Source organism: Petaurus breviceps, unplaced genomic scaffold, assembly GCF_028583685.1.
Source record: "Petaurus breviceps papuanus isolate PSGF00001 unplaced genomic scaffold, PetGlider_PUasm1.0 90626, whole genome shotgun sequence".
NCBI lineage: Eukaryota > Metazoa > Chordata > Mammalia > Diprotodontia > Petauridae > Petaurus > Petaurus breviceps.
The window spans coordinates 2479691-2487392 of NW_027187290.1; the positions used below are offsets into that span (position 1 = coordinate 2479691).

Genomic DNA, 7702 nt, shown 5'->3' on the forward strand with positions numbered 1-7702 from the left:
GGGCCATAGTATCTCATTACACAAAGAAACATACAAAATTGGCCTTGGTCTTGGGTGACTCCCTCTCACCTCGGCAGTAAGAATATCAATAATAGTTTGCCTCTTAGATTCTCAAACTATTTTCCTTACCTAATTTGATTCTCACAACACCCTTGTGAGATGGTTATTATTACATGAATAAATGAAACATCTGGGATTTCATCAATGTGGCAATTTCTTCCCCCCCAAGCAGATTACAGCTCATCTCTAATTGAGCAACCAAGTTTCTGAGAGTTGCCTGAGGCTTGGGGATGTCACCTAACTTTGTCATGACCACACAACTCAAAAGGATCAGGGGCACCATTTGAACTTGTCTTCCTAACTCCAATTCCACCACTCTGTGTACTGTATACTTAGTTCCCTTTACTTGGCGTGACAGTGATCATTAGTTTGTGGAAAAGAAAAAAAAGGCTTTCTATTCTAATTTACCACAGCTCTGCCACTCTTTGCTACATAAATCTGACTCATGAAAAAAAGACAAAATTGTTTAATGAGGAGTCATGACCTCATCTTAATTTATACAAAGAGTAGTTTTCTTTCAAGTTCAAGCTCAGGATTTGGCTTTACTTTTCTGTAACAAGAACATTAAACAGAATTCTATAATAAAGTTTCTTGCTATGATGTGAGTTCAGAGACAGCTGGTACATTGGTTTATGATCAGGGTCATGGTGTCTGAAATGGAACTCCACATAAGAAATCATGGGTTAGTGCTATGTGAATCTCAGGGTGTCCAAGTGAACTTCGAAGAAATGGAAAAGAATAGTGAATTCTGCAATTTAATTAGAATTCTAGACCGAGAAGTCTCTCCTTTGGCTTATAGGATATATATAGATATAGGATATATATAGGCTCACAGATAGATATTAGACACAGTCTCAAGTCCAACTCTTCATTATACAAACTGAGACCCAGAGAGAAGTCATTTGCCACATGTCACACAGTTAGGGGGAGAGACAGGATTTGAACCCAGGTCCTCTGACTCTAAATTCAGTGCTATTTCCATGGTACTACAGCATCTCTTAGGAGAGTACTATTTAAATAGCTATGTGACCCTGGGTGAGTCATTTAACAGCCTTAACTTACTCATCTATAAAATGGGTATAATAACAGTACTTAAACTACAGTGTTGTATGGCTGAAATGAGATGACCTACAGAAAGCACTTTGCAAATCTTAAAGTACTATATAAATGTTTGTGATTATTATTACTATTAAGAGCAGTCATGTGGATAGGGTGTCTAGCCTGGAAGACTCATCTTCCTGAGTTCAAATCTGGCCTCAGATACTTACTAGCTGTGTGACCCTGGTTAAGTCACTTTACCCTGTTTGCCTCGTTTCCTCATCTGTAAAATGAGCTGGAGAAGGAAATGGCAAGCCACTCCAGTGTTTTTGCCCAGAAGATCCCATTCTGAGGTCAGAGAGTCAGACGTGACTGAACAACAAATTGTTATGATTATGATTATTATAGCTACCTACTATGTGCCAGGTGTGTATATAGCACCTACTATGTGCCAGGTATTGTGCTAAGAGCTTAATAATTATTATCTCATTTGGTCCTTAAAACAATTCTGGGAGATAGAGTTATTATTATCACCCCCATTTTACAGATGAGAAAACTGAGGCAAAAAGAGGTTAAGTGATTTCTCTAGGGTCACATAGCTAATAAGTGTCTGAGGCTAGAGTCTAACTCCAGACCCAAAATACAGAGCAGTAGATTTTCTGTCTGCCTGCTGAAAGGATCTGGGGAACTCTGTGTATACAGTCAGACACATTTGTTTACTTCCTTCATGGACAGGAGTGTTTCTTGTGTCATAGCCATTATTGTGGGGCAGTTCAGTCTTAGAGTGTTAGATTGAGAGCTTGCAGAGAGCATCAAGGAGCTGACCTGGAAGCAAATTTCACCTCTGGAGCTTACTGCCTCTGTGATATTGTGTAAGTCACCTAAACTTCCTGCCTCACTTTCCTCATTGGTAAAGTGAGGTAGTTATACTAGACAACCTCAGGGGGCTCCTCCAGCTCTTGATCTTAGATTCTAGGATCTGATCATCCTCCGAGCCGATCCCAATAACAATATTGTCCCATCCCTAGCCCACAGGGAAAATGGGTTTGCTGAATTCACAGTAGTGGAGGCTCAAGGGAAGAAACCTCTTATATTATGGTGATGTGAAAGGTTTCAAACATCCCAACAATGAAGAAAAGGATCGCAGAAGTAGTGAAGATTCAACAGAACCCAAGTGGCTAGCTCTCTTTCTTGGGCCAAGGAAGGATAAACCAGCTTTCAGAGCTGTGGCAGAACAGGGCAGTGGGGAACTGGCCACTCCAACCCAGAATGCAGAGGCTGGACACAAAGTCCCAAAACTGAAATGGCAAATACAGGTAAACAACAACAAAAACTTTCTGAATGCAATTGAAAAAGTATAGGTTAAGACAAGCCCAATTGGTAAGCCCAGAAGAGGGTAACTATAAGTACAAAGAAACAGAGGGAAGGAGAAAAAAAGTTTTAGACACTGAGACTACAAGAGTATGTGGAAGAAATTAAGCAAGGAATTTTTTTTTTTAATTAGAGCTCTTGAGGGAAAAAAATGAAATGATCAAAAAATAGCTTAGAACAGAAATTTAAAAATCCTACTAAAGTAGGGAGCTACATGAAAAATAGAATGGAGAAATTAGAAATCAATATCTAGATGAAACAAGAAATATTCGAATAAAACAAAAGGATAGAAAAAAGAAAATATAAGGTACATATGTATGTATATATGTATATACATACACATACACAAAGACATGATATAGGTATAGACAGATGGTCAAAAAAACCTAGAAAGCAGGTTGAAGATAGATAATTAAGAAGCACAAGACTCCCAGAAAACCATAATCAAACCCCAAAATTGAATATTACATTTCTGGGAATAATAAAAATAAAACTGTCCTGAACTATTAGAATGAGAGGGCAAAGTAAAAATTGAAAGTCTTTACCATGACAATATAAAAACCAGACTACATCAATGAAAATGTATTTTTAAAAACTAAAAAGCAAAGGAAAACAGCCCTAATTCTTCCTACAAAATGGGACATGGATTTGAAAGCATAGAAGGATGCTTCTAAATCAAAGCATGTATACCCTGAAGAACGAGAAGACTTTAAGTAGTAAAGAAACACAGTCAAGATGATGCTGCAATTAACGACAAGAAAGTTTTTAAAAAGCTTAAAACAGAGAATAACTCACCCTACAGAATTGAGTATGATATTGCATGGGGAGGGGGGAGGGAGATGGCTACATATGAGTTTTCAAGATTCCTGATGAAAACTACAGAGCTGGGGAAAATCCTTGAAATGCAAACTGACCATCCATCATGAAAAGTGTAATCCTATCAAGGGCATTTGAAGAAAGCACTCAAACATAAATTGGAACTGAATAATGTAATTCTAAAAATGTGTGGGTCAAAGAATAAAACATGGAGATAATTCTATCAAAAAAAATTAAAACAATAAGGTAAAACACAAATGTTAAAATGGAGGCAAGTTCATTAAAAAGCAGTCCTTAGGGGGAATTTATATCTCTATACACTTTCTTCAACAGAGAGAAAAAAAAACCCCATCAGTTACTTGGTTATACAACCATAAATAACATGAATAATAAACAGATTTTAAAATATAAAAATAAAACCATATATTTTCTATACTCTATACACTATAAACATATGTCTATATCAATAAAAACTCTAAAGCAACAAATTGAAAACAACAAATGTTTAAAAATAGAAATTCTGAAAAGTCAGAGATAAATGAAAATAAAAAAACCCTGCACTTGAAATGATAAACATCAATCAAGCATCTACTACGTGCTAAGCACTAAGGATTCAAATCACTATCTCCCCACAAAGACTTCTGCTTTGATCGTAAACAATTACTGGAGGACAAGATGTGCAAAAAAAAAAAAAAGATGCCCCTGCTACAGAGCTAAGCAAACAAAAGATACAGGGGCTACAACCAGGCAGAAGCAAATAAGCACAAAGAAAGCAAAGCGAATATTGCCCAATTTAAAAGAACCAGGCTGCCTAGAAAGAAAAGACAGCAGGACACCCTCACCCCACCCCTTTGCAGACTGGGAAGGGGATGAGGGTGGCTCATCACACACGTTTTCTGACTTTTTCTGAGTATCAGGAATGCTGACATTCCCCACTCTTCTTTTCCTTCTTTCCTTCCTTTCTTCCTTCCTTCCTTCTCTTTCTTTTTCTTCTTTCTCCTTCCTTCCTTTCTTTTTTTCTTTCTTTCTTTTTTTGTCTTTAAAACAAATTGTTTGTTATATGGGATGGACCTCTGGGAGGGGAAGGGAAGGAGGAAGGATACTGGGGAAAATCATAGGGTTTTTTTTAAAAACCCTAAAGATATGCATAAAAAGCTTATCTTTAAAAACTAAAAAAAAATGTAAAAGGAAAATCGTAAAAGGAAAAACAAAAGACCTCTGTTTCTGATCTTGGATTAAAAACCAGACAGTTGTTTCCACTTTGGACTGGTCAAATGCACATTAAGATGAATTGATTGTGTGCTTGGGACACTGATTGGACTGTAATGTTTTGAAAGGGAAATTTTATTAGTAGGCATTTTAACACTCAAACATAATATGCATCCATGGCAACAGACTCATAATGATTTAGAAGCCCATTAATCTCCCTCCTAACAAAAAATAAAGTTCTGTCCTCCAGGACAAGACCCCAGTATTGAATGATTAATCGATTGATTTAGCGATTGAATTAGTGCCTTTTATATTAGAATGTAAGTGCTTTGGTGGCAGGGCTCATAGATTAAAAACTTGCTGGTTTATTGTTATGAAGTAAAAAAAAAAGTGTGTGTGTGTGTGTGTGTGTGTGTGTGTGTGTGTGTGTGTGTGTAGACCATCATTGCCATGAGTTTTTAAAAAATCAACAAATGACTTGTGGAAATTGAAATAAGTCCAACTGAAAAAACAGGCTTCTGCTGATCAAATTCTATTTGAAATACATCACTTTCCTCCTTGGAATTATTTTGTTTTGTTGGAGGAATATAGAGCTATTATGCCCACATATATTCTTAAGCTCACAGTGCTGGAAGGTTTAGAGAGATATTGAGGCCACATAATTTTACAGGAAAACTGAGGCCCAGGGAGGTTATTAAGGGATGTATGCCAAAGGTCATACAGTTATCAGAATTTGAACTCAGGGATTCCCAGTGATTTGGGGATATTTGAATTTATATATTGGGGGCTTTGTTTTAGTTGGTCAAATGAGACTTCTTAAATAGAACAGTTTTTTATAATAAGCCAACCTATGCTGAACCTCAGTGTCAAAGCCTGGGTACAATTCCTACCTCATATTCTTGGTAGCTGTGTGACCCTAGACAAGTCACTGGATCTTTTTCAACCTCATATTTCCAGAAATAATAAGAGTACATATCTCATAGTGTTGTTGTGCTGAAAAAATCAAGGAGAAAAATTTGTAGTGCAGATCTTGATCTGCCAGCTGAGATATTTCCATGGAATGAGAAATGCTCCTTTGGGTGATGCCTATACTTAAAATGTGAAAGAGAAGAAGGAAATATCTTTCTAAATAATTTTTTTAACATTCATTTTTAAAATTCTGAGTTTCAAATTCTCTTCCTCCCTCCAGCCCCTCCCCCACCTTTTGACAAGGCTAGATTTCTCAGATAATTTTTTTTAACATTAAAAACTATTTTGAATTTCAATTTCTTTCCCTTATTCCAGTCCTTCTCTCACCTCCCAGGTCAGACCTTCTAGATAATATTTTTTTTAAAGATTCATTTTTAAATTTTGAGTTCCAAATTCTCCCCTTCCCTTCAGCCCCTCCCCCAACCCATTGAGAAGGCCAGACTTTTCAGATAAATTTTTAAACATTTTTAAAAATTTTGAGTTTAAATTTTTTTAAACATTCATTTTAAAATTTTGAGTTCCAAATTTTTCCCCTTCCTCCAGTCCCTCTCCCACCCATTGAACAGGCCACCCTTTCCAGATAATTTTTTTTTAGCATTCATTTTAAAATTTGGAGGTCCAAATTCTCTCTCTCTCCCACTCGTTCAGCTAGCCAGCCTTTCCAGATAATTCAAAGCAAAAAACAAAACAAACCTTGTGCCCTTCCACATTATTTTTCTGGTGAACGTTTTGGGGTCCTTGGGCTTGCCTGTGCCAGATAACTGCATATGAACCCTACCTGTGAACAGTTTTAAACACTCCATTTTTTTGCGGCCACCATTAGTCAGTGAGGTCTGACCTTTGGCAGGTCGGTGGAATGCTTTTTTAAAGGACTGAATTTGTCTTCTCTGAGGAAAGAGCGCGGCTTGAGCGATAGTCTGGGAAGCCTTATTCCCATATGGATGAGGCAAGTTGATGCATTATTAAATTGGTTTGCTCACTCTTGTTTCTTAGTGTAAATGATGAGGTTTTGGAGACAGAGAACCCGAGTTCAAAAGCACAACTTAACCTGCCACTTAATACCTGAGTTGAGGAAATTATTTCGCCTCTTTTATGAGATTTTATTTTCCTCTTGTAAAATTCAGGAGAGCTGAATTAAATGAGACCAGAGGGTTCTTTTCAGCTCTCACTTCCATTCCATTTATTTTCAAATGTTTTTTATATTTTTAAAATGTTCATTTTTACCCCCTCAATCTATAAGCTTCTGAATGATGTACAGTACAGAGCAAATATTATTTAATTTGTCTGACTGGTACCCTGAAAGAGCCTTAGGACCAGTGCCGAGGAATAGAATTAGCCCTCTAAAGTGACAGGACTCGGCAAAGAAGGTTTTCTCCCAGCCCAGCCGGTGATAATGATGCTGCCATATGACAACGAGGGGCATCGGAAAGGGGCCCAGGGCAAACAGGCGTATTTCCATGAACGTCACCCTCTCGGGGCTTGGTGAATATCCATACGGACCGACTTACTGACCGCGGAAGAAATGGCGAATTTCATTTGGGACACAAAAAGGCATTTGTTAAGTCAAAATTATAAATGATAGTAGTACCAAGAATCCCCACCAGCTAGGACACCCTCACCAGCTGGGTGCAAATTTAGAGGGTCATTCTGCCTGGGTATAACAATGGCTTGCAAACCGCTAATTAGCAGTCAAAAGACAGCAGGACCCGCGAGCCGCATCCATTCATTCAGTGGCTGCCTGGCAACCATAGGTAGAGAATTGTGTGGCTGCAGTCGGAGAGAAAAATCTGGGCTGAGACCAAAGTCTACAACATTACGAAGTGCAGTCAGTTTATAATGGAAGAAATGAGGAAGAAGGTAGGGCACGGCATAGGAGAGGCTTATGCTCCACAGATAATCGTGAGAAAATTAAATTAATTTAAAAATTAAAATGATTAAAATCGCCCAGTGACCATATAGGTCCCCCAAACACCATTAACAAAGAACTTCCAGCCTAGATTTCTAAATTCTAAGAAAACAAAAATTTCCCAACCCCTCCCACCTTAGATTTTTTTTTTCTGTGTTGGTCAAGTTTTAGAGCTAAAAAGTATAGGTAAGAAAACTGTTAATTAAAGAATGCTTCAGGGCTTTACACTCGGGTGGTTTGGGCCAAAGGTGGGTAGGGAAAATGTTTTTCCGCCTCCGCTTTCTATTTTGCATTGGAATGAGTCCTGAATGCAAGGGCCCAGAACAAAGGGAT

At 37.7% G+C, this 7702-nt stretch overlaps 1 long non-coding RNA gene across 1 annotated transcript in view; it reads right to left on the reverse strand.

Moving 5' to 3' along the window:
• LOC138143069 (uncharacterized) overlaps positions 1-7702 on the reverse strand; it is a 122405-nt gene that overhangs the window by 80459 nt on the left and 34244 nt on the right. The gene's annotated exons all lie outside the window — the stretch shown is intronic.